Source organism: Triturus cristatus, chromosome 8 (genome assembly GCF_964204655.1).
Source record: "Triturus cristatus chromosome 8, aTriCri1.1, whole genome shotgun sequence".
Taxonomy (NCBI): Eukaryota; Metazoa; Chordata; class Amphibia; order Caudata; family Salamandridae; genus Triturus; species Triturus cristatus.
The window spans coordinates 1,294,298,803-1,294,312,885 of NC_140591.1; positions in this window are offsets into that span (position 1 = coordinate 1,294,298,803).

Here is a 14,083-nt window from a genome sequence, read left to right on the forward strand (position 1 = left end):
GGGACAACATGACACAACAATTTTGTTTATCTTTCTCAAAATCTTGTACTATCCTGAACTTCCCACTAGGCTTTGTCAGTCCCATTATTGGTGCATTACATGAACTACTCATTATTTCTCTCAAAATTCCTTGTTTGATCATCTTTTCAATCACAGGAGTCACTCCTTCAATTATTTCAGGTGTCAATTTATATTGAGGAACATTTGGATAACTTACTCCTTCTTTTACTGTTATTTTTACTGGTTCTACATTTCTCATGAATCCCACATCTTCTCCTGTGAAATCCCAAACTTCTGCCTTAACAGATTGTTTTAATTCTTTAAGTAATTCATCAGGGTTAAATACAGCATAGGTTTCAATGACCTTATTTTCCCTGTTTGTCATTGTCATTTTATACAGCACATCTTCATCTGGGTTTTCAAATGCTATCCCATCCGGGGTACAAAATATAGTGCAGTTCATCTTGCACAACAAATCTCTACCTAACAAATTCACAGGACTGGTATCACACAAGACAAAATGGTGCATTTCAGAAAATGTCCCTATGCTAACTTTCACTGGATCTGTAAGGTACGTTTTAATCTGCCTGTTGGAGATACCAACTACTTGGATTGTTTCATCCGAGAGAGGAAGATTCTTAACATCAGCTGATCTAACAGTTGATCGAGTAGCACCAGTATCAACTAGGAAAGTAATGCTTTCATCATTAATCTTTCCATCTACAAATGGGCCTGACTGGTCTACTTCTAGAGTTGCGCCAAGTACGCACTCTTCTTCCTCCCTTCGGCACTGTCAATAACTTTCTTCTGAATCACTCTCATCTTGTTGCAGCCAATACTGCGAAGCAGCGCTAGCGCGCGGCGGCTTATTTACCTGTTCTCCGTTGTAGAATCCCGTTTCATTACTATACCTCTGGGAATTTTTGCTCTGTGGAAAAGGCGGTTTTGGCACCTGATTCTGTTGGGTAACAACCTGCTGCTGTCGCTGCGGTTGACCACTCACCTCATTCTGCCCCTGTGGATTCAAGGATGCATTTTCATCGTTAGTACTTTGGGGGAAATTTACACTCGGATTTCCAATGCCCTATACTACCGCAATTATGACACGGAAATTTCTTCTTAGCTTCCTCTATATTTCATTTACATTTCCCAGGACTAATTTTTTGTCTTGATCCTGTATTATTCGCTTGTTCTGCTAACTGTGCTTCCTGTCTCTCCTCTACCTTCACTTGTGCCCACATAGCCTTTTCTTTCAATTTTCGATGTTTAGCTTCAATTTCATCACTGAAATATTTAGCATGTCTCAATACTTCGTCTATTTTCTTATTCTGCCAGTCTACAGTATGCTGTTTGATCATCTCACTAATTTCTGGACAAAGACCATATACAAACCTGTATACGAAATGACTTAGATCCTTTTCACTCAGATTTTCATCTCCACTAAACTGTTTAAAGGCCAAGATCAACCTCTCATATTATACATGTACTGACTCTTTGCTTTCCTGATGCGTTCTGTCAATTTTTACCCAATCTGTCTCTTTAGGTGGAACTTTATTCTTCAGAAAGGCAATAACCTGTTCGTATTTCTTTATTACCTCGGGGTCTGGAGCCCCTGTTTTTGGATCTCTTGGGTATTCCTGTGTTGGCCAATCTATCATTATTTTACACTCTGTCCATAGATCTGCTGGTACTATTATGTCAAACAGACTGTTTAGATCAATCCATAATACTTTGGACAATTTTACAAATCTATCTACCTGTCTATACCACTCGACGGGTGTTTCACGTAGTCGAGGGAAGTCATTTGTGAATGACAAAATATCTTGCCTAGTCCATGGGACATGTACATATCCTCCTCCTGGAATTTCTCTCACAGGGCATTCTGTTACTACCTTCTCCTTTTCTCTAACAGGGAAAGCTGAAAAGGTTTTATCTGAAGCATCATCTCGTTATCGATACCATCTACTTTTCCATTTGTCCACATCTCCCCATTTTCTCAATAAAATAATTATTTCTTTAATCTGACTAATTCGTCCTGTGGTATTCATATTTTCAATGTCCTTTTCAGTGAAAATACTCGATATGGTTGCTGTAGGGCTTTTACCTTTTCAATATCTCTACCCATTTCGTTTGCCACTTCTTCTAGTCTTTCATGGAGACTTTTTGCTCTCCAAGTTATGCTTTTACACAGAAATAACAACTCCTCATTTTGGTAGGTTTTTAACTTCTCCGTAGGGATCGTTCCTACTATTAACTCTTCCAGTACCATTCGTATTTTGGCCATATCTATTTACTGGGATTCTTTGTCTTTTTTCTGCAAGCTTCTCAACCATTCACTTAATTCCTCTGTAGATGGACCTACTGACTTCTCTACATTACCTTGTCCAGAATCCTTTTGTGTTTCTAATATTGACTCCACTGTCATTATACGTCTTTCTGCACAATTCTGGCCTACAAACGGATTATTTGAAACATTTGGTTCAATCATACTTATTGTCTGTCTCCATGGATTGTCATTTTGACTCAATTTCGGCTGTTCAACCTGTTTATTGCTTTTATAAGGGACCGTTAAACAAAGGTTGTCTTTGCTAGTTCCGCTGAACATTCACCATCTATTTTACTTCCAGACTTCCTTTCTACCTCTCTAATGGAATTGTTTTTTCCCAAATCTTGGAACTCTGGTTCCGATTTTATGATCTGTAAAGTTTCTTTCATTGGGGCACTAGGTGTCAATTTTTCTGGTTCTGGCCGATATGGGGGTGGTTTTTTATAGAACATGTCATCAAGAACATCATCCTCTGATTCATTCACTCCATACCCTCTCGTTTCCACATTATGTCTCTTTTCTGCGCATTTTCTTCCTTCATTTTCTCCTGCAGTTCTTACGGGAAACAAACCCTCAGTCATACTCGCATTCCTCCACCTTCTCATTCGATCATCATGATTCTCATGTCCATATGACCTACCAAACATGTACCTATACCTTCCGCCACTTCTCTGTCTTTCTCGGTCATGCATTTCATCTTCCCATTCTGTCAATGCTTCAAATTGTGTTGGTCTAGGTCTTGGTTCTAAATTCATCATTTTCTTTCTTAAATTTCTCAAAACTGCCAAATTAAATGAACCATGTTCTGGAAAAGCCAAAACTCCGTCTTTCTCAGTATACTCGACCCAATTGTCTAACCAAATACAGGTGTGATATCCATATTTCGCGACCATAAAGGATGCAGGGGTTTTCGGTGGAGGAAGTAATTGTCCTTCCCTAGTTACAATCGGTTTGTCCTTTTTAAACCACTTTTTAGTTCTACTGAACCAGGACTGCTTCTCCTTTTCAGGTGGATCGTAATACATCTTTTCTGCCTTTTCGTGTCTCACTAATTTCTTCTCTCGACCGTACCGCTTTTCTGTCCAATTGTAGCGCGACTCACACTAACGCACCAATCCAGAACGTCTATGTCACTCTGTAATTTTCCAATCCCAGAGCGACTCACACTAACGCACCAATCCGGAGCGTCTACGTCACCCTGTGCTTCTCCACTCCTAGCGCGGCGTACACTAACGCACCAATCTGGAGCGTTCTACGTTGCCGACTGACTGGCCAATCCCAGCACGGTCGTTCTGACATCAGCAGTCGCTGCTGCAACTCCTGCTCCTGTCTACTCCTCCTTTTCAAAATTCACTCAGTAAGTTTTGTTTGGAATTTATAATTCTGTTAGTAACAACACAAAAACACCACCATTGTCCGCTTCGCTAACCAAGGAATAGCAATAGACCTTTCTCACGAGAATTCCGTATTTCCCGAGAGCAGTGCTTACCTCTGCCCTACTACGGAATCGTTACTTCCGTTGATAAAGTAGCACATCCCTCTACCTTACCCTTCTAACAAGCATTAAACCGTTTCTCCAGATTTAAGACACATGGTTGAAAACCCAATGCTCCTGAGAAATAAAACAAGAGTTTCACAATTAACCCGAATGCCTTCACATTCACGCACTTTCACACGAGAAAATGTAGTACATTCACACACAATCCTGTCTTTCCAGAGAACAGCAAACAGTCTGTCCTACTACAGAATTATGACATACGTTGATAAAGTAGCACTTCCCTCTATGTTATCCTTCTAGCAAGCTCAGAGAACACCTGTTACCTTTCCAGTAATAAGCGTTATCGGAATGCCGTTTGGACTCCTGGTACCTATGACCAAAATTTCACAGGTGACCTTCGCTACCATACACTTCTTTCATACAGGAGATATTTCTAATGACAACACGCGACGATGTCACTGGATCGATCCCAAACAATTCGTCGTGCAACTTCAATCCTACAGGGCAACAACAATTCCGTTTTTTCCCGAGAGCAGCGCTTACCTCTGCTCTACTACGGAACCATTACAAACTTCCGACTTCCTACTTCCCAGAAGCCATGCAAACAACATAGAACTCAACGTGACTTAACATAGAGTGTTAATACATAAACCAAAATCAATCAATAACCAATAAGCAATAAGCAATTTACAAGCTATATTCACCAAATCAAAACAATAACAACCATCCTCTGCTACCAGAAAACTGATACAGCGTGGAATTTTAAATCCTCCCATCGTCACAGATCAAATATCACACTAGCTCATTCAATCAATACATTCATTGGTGGGGCCCATAACACCAATACTCACACTTCATTGATCGTTCTCACGGGAGAGATAAATTATCCAAACGCTGACATGAAAGGAATATCTTTCAAGTAAAGAACCTAATTTACCTGAACATACATTAAGTGCCTTCATTAAACTCAGAACCTCGAGATATTCCCCTCATTTAGTCGACAAATCAGTTAGTTGATTTTGGATATTTGGTGACTCAATTCTTTAATCTACATTTAATCTGATTCTAGTCTCTTCGAATAAATCACCCAACACATTTGTTTGTTAGAATAATAATTTCGTTCATCTAATCAATTGCAGATTTAATAAATCATAAACCAAGCCATGAAAACATCATATTTACCTAATCTGGCTACTTGTCGTCCTCTAAGTCAATCAAGTCGTGAAAAGTCTTTAATTCATCAAAGTCAGGCATCAATTCAGTCTTTCAAAGATTCAGGATAACAGCTGTCCAGCAGTGTCACCATCCTCTCCGTCAGCATAACGTCAGGAAAAAGGAAAAGGAACTTATTGACTCCCTAGTCTACCTTCTTTTATAATGAAATTAATGTCAAAATGTAACAAAATCAGTTTTAGAAAATCCTGATTGGCTGGTTTGGGGTCATTCGGTAAAGTTCTCACATAGTCCGTTAGGTTAAGTCATCACACTTGCTGGTTCCAGTTTTAAAGACAGTCCTTTGTTTCGTGATTTTGGCGAAGCTCCCAGGGTGTCCTTGATGGGTACATCTTGCCTGGGGTCAGGACGAGGCCACTGTTGCTGGCGGTGGCGCAGGCGCACTTCACCCAAAACCTTGTGAAACGGTAGTAGTTACGTCGTGTGTCTCAGTCAGCCATCTTTTCTTAGGCCCAAATGGTCAACTTAAGTAAAACAAACACAAAACGTAATTAAAACATTGAAATGGCTAATAAAATGTTAACCCCTCACTAATTCCCCTATGTGTAAGTAATTATCTAGCATGATAGCAACATTTAAAGCGTTTATATTCACCCAGTGATGTCATCTGGTGCGACTCACAATTACATCACAAAAGCAACATATATCATGCAATATTCTAATTTTCTACCATTAGTATGCGTACATATATTAGTATACAATTAGTTTAGCCATGCAAACTGCAAATCCCACGTGTAATTCTTTTGTTAATATAATTGGTGAGTTATCACTTCAAACGGATTAATAATATTACAATTAATAGATTATTTGGATTAATATAAACATGCAGAATGGGGGGGTATACAAAATGTTGTACTACCCGCTCCAGCACTGCGCCATCCAACCATCTTTCAATTCATTCAGACATTTCTATGTACATACATACATACATCTGTCCCTGCAGTTATTCTAAGTATCTATCAGCCCACTCGCCTATGGTAAGCACTGTGCCACCCATCCAGTTATACGTCCATATATTCATACATACATCTGTCCCAGAACCAATCCTACGCATCTATCAGCCCACCCATGTATCATTGTATCCTGAGTACTGGTCCATGCATCCATTTATCCTTCCATTCATCCATATATCCATCCATCCATCCATCCATCTAGCTATCCATTCATCCATCCAGTCGCCCTTTATTCAACTATCTGTTATTATTTTCGTGCACTCTCCACTGCCGATCCTAAATACTGCGTATTATACTCATCCACCTAGCCTCTTAAGGGGGCGAAAAGGCTGGCGATAATCATTGAGAGGCAGATGAAGTTTCTGATAAAGAACAAGAAAGCTTTGAGTTGCTCTTTGTGGACCAGAGTTCACCACCCTTTTCTGGTAGTGTTTTAAACAAAGGTTGATGTAGGGAAAGAAATGTAAAGCAGCTTTTCAGTGTAAGACGTTAATTTAGAAAGATAACGGGGCATATTATCAAGAACGGCGTTAGAGTTATTACCGCTTTAGCGGCAGGAAACTGCAACTAAAGCGGTGATAATGGGCTTGATAATATGTCCTTGTCAATTCCCATAGCCGGCCAGGTTGTGGTGTGAAGCTGGGCTTCTATGGGAATTCACAAGGGCATATTATCAAGCTCATTATCGCCGCTTTAGCGGCAGTCTCCTGCCATTATAGCAGCAATAATTTTAACGCTGTTCTTGATAATATGCCCCTAAGTGAGCCAGGCAAAGCGTTTGTTTTCGTAGCACTGCAACAACACCCTGTGAAAGGTGAGAGCAGGGTTGTGTTGGAGTTGTCTCTAAAGGCGCAACCAGAGCGAAATTTCGGGGGAGGCTAGTTCTTCCAGCAATAGGCAGAGTGGGGATGTAGGGGCTCTAAAACGGGGTCGAAAAAAACAGAGCATCATTTACAAGAAAATGGTCTTTTGAAGACCTGTGAAGTACTCGGGTACGGCTCTGTGTGTGCTATTGGGAAGCTGTCTCAGGGAGTCCAGGGAAATGAGCGTTGTGCACCTGGTGGTCTCTCTGCTAATCACTCCACGATGATGTTGCTCCTGCGCTGCAACAAGAGAAGGGAAATCGTGAAAGAAAATGGCTCTTTTTAAAGGATTTCTTTTCTCCTACAACGCTACTCACCTGGTATGATGTCTCCAATTTTTAGTAGTGAGCAATGTGCATAGTCTCACTGTATCACTACAGTCCAATAAAAAAAAAGACCAACGGACTACTTTTGCGAGGCCCGAAAATAGAGCCCCATAGAGATCCGTTTCGAGGCCCCCAAAAATAAACTGCCGGTGCTCAGACTCCCTCCCCTCCAATTAAAGCTTTGGGTGCAGTGTTATGTTTGCGAAGTTGTAGATAAAATTGTTAGGCTAATAATGGTCATTTTTCTGTGTGCCGTTTTAGTTGATAATATTATCCTAAGTAAATAGATTACAATTTTTAAAAATATTATCTATAAAGTTGTCTGCTGTGGGTTGCAGAGGGAGTGTGTGGGGTGGTGGGGTGCAGTGGAGAGGTGAAAAGTATGAGGTAGTGCAGTTACATGTAAATTGTAAAGGTGTATGTAAATAATTAAATAAATACTTGCTGTATGTTCTATGGCACTACCCGTCATCCTACTGCTCCCCTGCTTTGCTCCATCATGTTGCAGCACTGCCTCTGGAAGCCATCAGTAGAATTTATGTAATTGTATGTTATTATTACAATATATTGAACTGATGTAAAAAATTATTGAATCTATTTTTTTTTCAGTAAATTATTTCTTTTGGATAAAAATGTGAAAATGCCTAGAAGAACTGGGAAACAAAGACAAGAAAAGAAGCATTTATATTTGCAAAAAAGAAAAGATTTTCAATTACAAAAAAATGAGAGCACTACGCAAACAATTTCTTTTGGTAAAAAAACTCGACAATTTCTGAAAAAAATATTACGAACATTTCATGAAAATAACATCACACCAAGGAAAAAGAAGAATTTTTCAAGTAAGGAGAAGGAGACTTCAATTTCAAATAAAAGGAAAAGACAACATGATAAAGAACCAGTATCTGTTACCCGGAGACAAAAACAGTTTCAAGAAATTCGTCAGAGACTTTTTTGAACTGGAGTGATTCAGAAATGAGAACATGCTGCAAATATAAAAAGAAAGTGCTGCAATTCAAACAGAAGCAGCGTATCGAAAGTATAGTGGATACTGCTTTTACTTTAAAACAGAAGTTATTCATTGTGATTTTGAAGATGATCAAAGTATTAGATAAAGTAATCAAAGTGTTGAAAGAGAAAAGCAGAAGAAAAAGACTTGTGAACAGAACCAACTTTTGCAAAATCTTTAGTGGACATTGGAAACATACTTCTAGTAGTGAGCCTTTTTTTAATGAGGAAAGTTACTTCCAGGAAAATAGTCTACCATTTGCATTTGATACTGGAGGTCATTGCTACGAAGTTCAGGATGGTTGTCCCCTTCCAAAAGAGGAATTGGTTGGTAAAAGTGCAGAAGAGTTAATAGTTGAAGAAGTGCAAGGGAAACGTACACAAGCTCCTGTGTATAAGTGGGGTTGTAGCAGTATTTGTAGTATTCAACAGGAATCTATTGATATAATGTGAAATTTGGTACGAGAGTATACACAGAAAAGTATTAAACAGAAGATTAAGTTGTTGCAAGGACTAGATCCATGTAATGTAAGAAAATATACTGAGAAACATGGGCAGTCTCTGGCTTGTCTTTCAAGAAAAGTGTGTAAAAGTGATTTTCATCGCTTGAGGATGTTAGAAGTACACCTTTAAAAAATGCGGAAGTTTGTAAGGATACTGTACCATGTAAAAAGTTCTGCATTATGTTTAAGTGAAATGAATACAGCTCTTTTATATGGTTCTTTATTAGATGTTCAAAAAAGGTGTGATGATATTGAAATGCGATATATTGGTTCAGAAGAGCAGTCAATAGAATGTGAAAGTTTGACAATTACAGATGTTGAAGGAGATGGGAAAGTGATTAGCACTGATCAGTTTGAAGAAGAAATTGGAAGATTTAATGTAGTGTGCTCTGAAATACCAAACTATGTTTGTGTTTGTTGTCGACGTACTCATTATAAAAGTCAAACTAGGAATGTTGATTTGTATTTGAAAAGTGAAAAGGATAACAATAGTAAGTGGGAAGAATTTGAGTTAGGTAGTGATCAACGATTATGTAAATATTGTTACAACAAATTATAAGAGAACAAAATGCCTGCTAGAGCAGTACATAATAACTTAGAATTAGTAGCTATTCCGGAGGAACTGGCAGAATTGAATACATATGAGTCGGTTCTAATTCAATCTGTTCATCCTTTTCAAACTATAATTCGGATGGAGCCTAAAACAGGTAAACTGCCACCAACAGACTTGCAAAGAGGGCTGAAAGGAAGAGTGGTGTATTTACCTTTGGATTTTAAGAAAAATATTGGAACTATTGCTGGAGAGAAAGAGGAAAATTAGGCAGTAGTCATTCTAGTAAATGGTGTACCAACAAAGAGTTGGAAAATATGGCACCTTATATCTTATAGAGGACAATATTTATTACAAAACTGTAAATGTGGACAGGTAATAGGTTTAGAAGATGAATGTGAAATTTTAAGTGGTCAAATAGAGAAAGTGGACAAGTCAAGGACTGAAGAGATTTATGAACATTACACAATGTGTCCTTTGCACTCAAAAGAAGTAATAGGAAGCAGCATTGAGGTATTTCAAATGAAAAAAGCACAGAGAACTCCAATGAGAAGAGCTTTGAAGCTAGTTGTTTTCCACGGCTGTTTCCTACTGGAGAAGGTGGACGATATGATGACCGACCTGTACGTATTCCAGCTTCATGATATCGGTCAACAAGATTATATTCTGGTACCGATTTCTTTTGGAGAAAGGAGTACCAAGCAAGAGGTGCACCTCATTTACATATGCTACTATGGGTCAAGGATGCACCTAAATTTGGAACTGATTCTAATGAAACAGTATTGTCTTTCATCGAACAGTATGTGACATGTGAGATTTCAAGAGAAGGAGGAGATAGAAGATTGAGACAGCAAGTTTTACATTTCCAAAGTCACCGTTGTGGAAAGTTCTGCAGAAGAAAATGCAAGTCTAAAGGAAAATTTTACAACAAATTTCGGTCTGGTTTTCCCCATCCAGTCATTTGTAAAGGAAGAGTAAATTCTTTTTTTTCTGGGAGGCACACAATAACTCGGAAATCTCCAAAGAATACCTACAAATTAAAAAGAATAGAAGTGTCAAAGTATATCAATGACTACAATCCAGTCATTTTAAAAATGTGGAATGCGAACATGGACATCCAGTATGTTGCAGATAACTCAATTGCTGTTGCACGTTTTGTTACATTGTACATAACAAAATCTGAAAAAACAGAGATGAAACAAATGTGTGAAGAATTTGCACAAGAGAATAGTCTTAGCAAAAAAATGTACAGCTTTAGTTTGAAAATGCTTTCCCACCGAGAAATTGGATCGTATGAATGTTCAGACTGCTTATGTTCTTCAAGTTTATATTCAAAGTCTCGAGGAATCATTTGGGTAAGTTTAGGTCTTGCCTGCAAACAAAATAGAGTGTTGAAATCATTGGAAGAAATTGAACAATTAGCAGCAAATGAGTACAGACATTCTTAAAACTGATATATTGGACACATACTATCCGAAAAGGAGTCACCATCTGGAACAGCTATGTCTGTATGAAGTACTTCAACATTACAGCTTCAAAAGAAATGTTAAAGAGAATTTAAAAGAAGGAAAGCTTGCAGTAGTTGAATGTGATGGTTGTTTAGTAAAACATGCAAAGGGTAATCTTATAAACCACATGAAACTTAGTTGTGAAACTCCAGATAAGCGAGAATTTTACTATTTAGCACTTCTGCAGCTGTTTAAACCATGGCGTAGCAAAAGTGAATTACTTGGAGAGTTTGACTGCTACGAAGATTCTTTTAATGCTTGTAAAGATAGCATTCGATGTCCAATTTTCCCTGCATATTTAAAAATGTTGAATGATGAAGTTGAACAGGAAAAGACTATTACAGCTGAAATAGCTCATAAAAGTTCTCAAGATAGTCAAAGTAGTGGTCCATGTAGTCAAGATCCTCTTGGACAACCAATGCTGGAAAATGAAGCAGCGATTGCTATGCATGAAGTCAAAATTGCAATGCAACAAGCACACAAGGAGAATATAACATTGGAAAAGTTAGAAGAACAAGTAAATGTTGAACAGAAAGAAATATATGTGCAAGTGAGAGAACAGATAGAACATGGTTTGTTGCATGAAACAAAAGAATGTCTGTGATCATCTTTTAAACCTCTTCTGATGTACATCAGGGGTCAAGCTGAGACAGGTAAAAGTTTTTTAATTAAAGTTTTGACCAGTTATCTTCAAAAAACTATTGGTTCACATTTATGTTGTGTGGTAACAGCTCCAACTGGATTAGTTGCACACAATGTTAAAGGAGTTACTTTACATAGATTATTGAAGTTACCAGTGGAGCATGATAATAAATTAGAATGTCAGAAGTTGTCTGGAGAAGCTTCTTATGAAGTGTCAAGAGTGCTGAAGAAAATGAAACTTTTAATTATTGATGAGGTGAGCATGGTCTCAAATTTAATGCTTGCCTTTTATACACTTAAGTATGCAACAGGTATTAAAAACAAACAGATTACGACGTTCTCTTTGGAGGAAAACCTTTAATTGTATTTGGAGATCTGCTACAATTAACCTCTGTAAAAGGAGAACCAGTGTTTAAAACTCTTCTACATGACGACACAATGAAATCTCTGGGAAGATTGCAGAGGTAAGACAGATTGCACATTCTGCCACACGTTTTTTGCTTGTTAAAGACTTGTATGTTCGTAGAAAACAGTTTTCCTTCTGTTTAGCATATGCAGTAACTATTCACAAATCACAAGGTTTAAGTGTAGATAATGCTTTGGTAAATGTGGGAAAAACTGTGTTTAAAGAGGTAATGGATGGTATATGTTGCATTATCTCAATTTAGAACGTTGTCTGGTTTTTATTTAATTGATTTTGATGAGAACACGGTTAGTGCTGATGTTAATTGTGTAAGAGAATATAATTGTTTGAGAAGGCTTTATGCTCCTAATTTAGGTGAATATCCTATTTATGAGAAACGTGTTGTGTGTTCAAAACGCAAATATGTTGAATAGTTAACTATGGTTGAAAAGCAGAAAGAAAATCAGCAGAAAAGAAAAGATGTAAAGAAGCAGAAAATGCAAACAAGTCACGATGTTGCTGGATACCAATTAGAAAATGCTTCTGTTGTCAACTGCTATGGTAATGTCATTCTAAATGTTATATTTTATCTTGAAGATGTTTGTGGTTAAATTATGGAAAGTCAGGAAAAAACGTTATGTTCTGCACTCTACACTTTATTTCAAGAATTGAGAACTGATAGAAGTAAGATTCATTCTGCTTCTGGTATTCGCCAACTGTTGGATACATGTACCGGATCTTTAACGTTCAGTGCTAATATACAGCAAGATGCACACAAATTTCTGATGGTTATGCTTGGAGTACTAGAAGATGAAGGAATTCAGATTGAGAGTTTATTTGGACTCAGTTACAAATGGGAATATAAATGTGAAGAGTGTTCGTTAACTTCAAGCACTATAGTTGACAGAGAATGATTTTTATATTTAACAATACCTGACTGCAAATCTGTACCATTTTCCAAATTAGTAAAAGAAGCTGATCATGAGATGATGTGTTCTCGTTGTAAATCAAGAATGCTATCTGCATTATGCCTAAAAAGATATGGCAAATATTTGACTATAATGCTGCAACGCTGTCGACCAAATGGAAGAAAAGTGGAGACCAAAATTAAATTTTTTGTTGCTAATCAAGTATCTATTTCTGGAAGAACTTTTGCAACAGTTGCTATTGTTTTCCATGCTGGAAGTACTACTACAAGGGGACATTACACAGTTTATTTAAAGTGTAATAACTGTAGTCACTGTAATTATACACACTTGGAAATGAAACCGAGATTGCCTTATGAATTACCCAACTCATACTTAATTTTTCTGAAACAAAGATTTTAGATACACTATTCGGCTTTAATGGGAAGGTGCATAGATCTTTAAGGAATTCATACTGGATGCTTTCAAAGCGAAATTTTTGATACATTATCTGGCGTATTGGGAAAATGTGCAGAGAAACTACGTAAGATCTTTAAGGAATTCATACTGTACGCTTTCAATGCAAAATTTTTGATACATTATCTGGTGTATTGGGAAAATTGTGCAGAGAAACTACGTAAGATCTTTCAGGAATTTATACTGGATGCTTTCAAATCAAAATATTTTGATATATTATCTGGCGTATTGGGAAAATGTGCAGAGAAACTATGTAAGATCCTGAAGGAATTCATACTGGATGTTTTCAAAGCAAAATTTTTGATACATTATCTGGCATATTGAGTAAATTTGCAGACAATCTACGAAGTAAAGGTAAGCTCTCAACATTTGAAGTACTATTCGATGTGTTATTTGTGTTGATTTTGTATTATATTTGAGAGAATTAGTTTTTTTTTTTTAACAATCTAGTTCATTGTTTTTTTTCCCCTGCTGTTTATGATGAAACTACACTGGCATCACTGTGAATAGTGAAGTTAAGTAGTAGCTGATGACAGCAAAAAAAAGGAGAAAAATTGTTATCTGAATGTTAAATTGTTTTGTGTTATTTAAAAACTCATTGTAATTTGTGAAATTTATTACGTTACATAGTACTTTTGCAATTTATTTTATGTAGTTGAAAAGTTAGAAAAGTATTAATGTCAAATATACAATAGTAGTTCGATATTTAAAAAACCTTTGAAATTTCCCTGTTATAGTTAGTTGAGCTAACTACAATTGGCTCCCCCGCAATGCACTGCTGCTGACGTCACATATTGCATAATTCATGACATGGTCAGTGACATCACTGATGACATCTCAAATGACATCACTGATGACATCACTGATGACATCATCCAGTGAATGTGCATT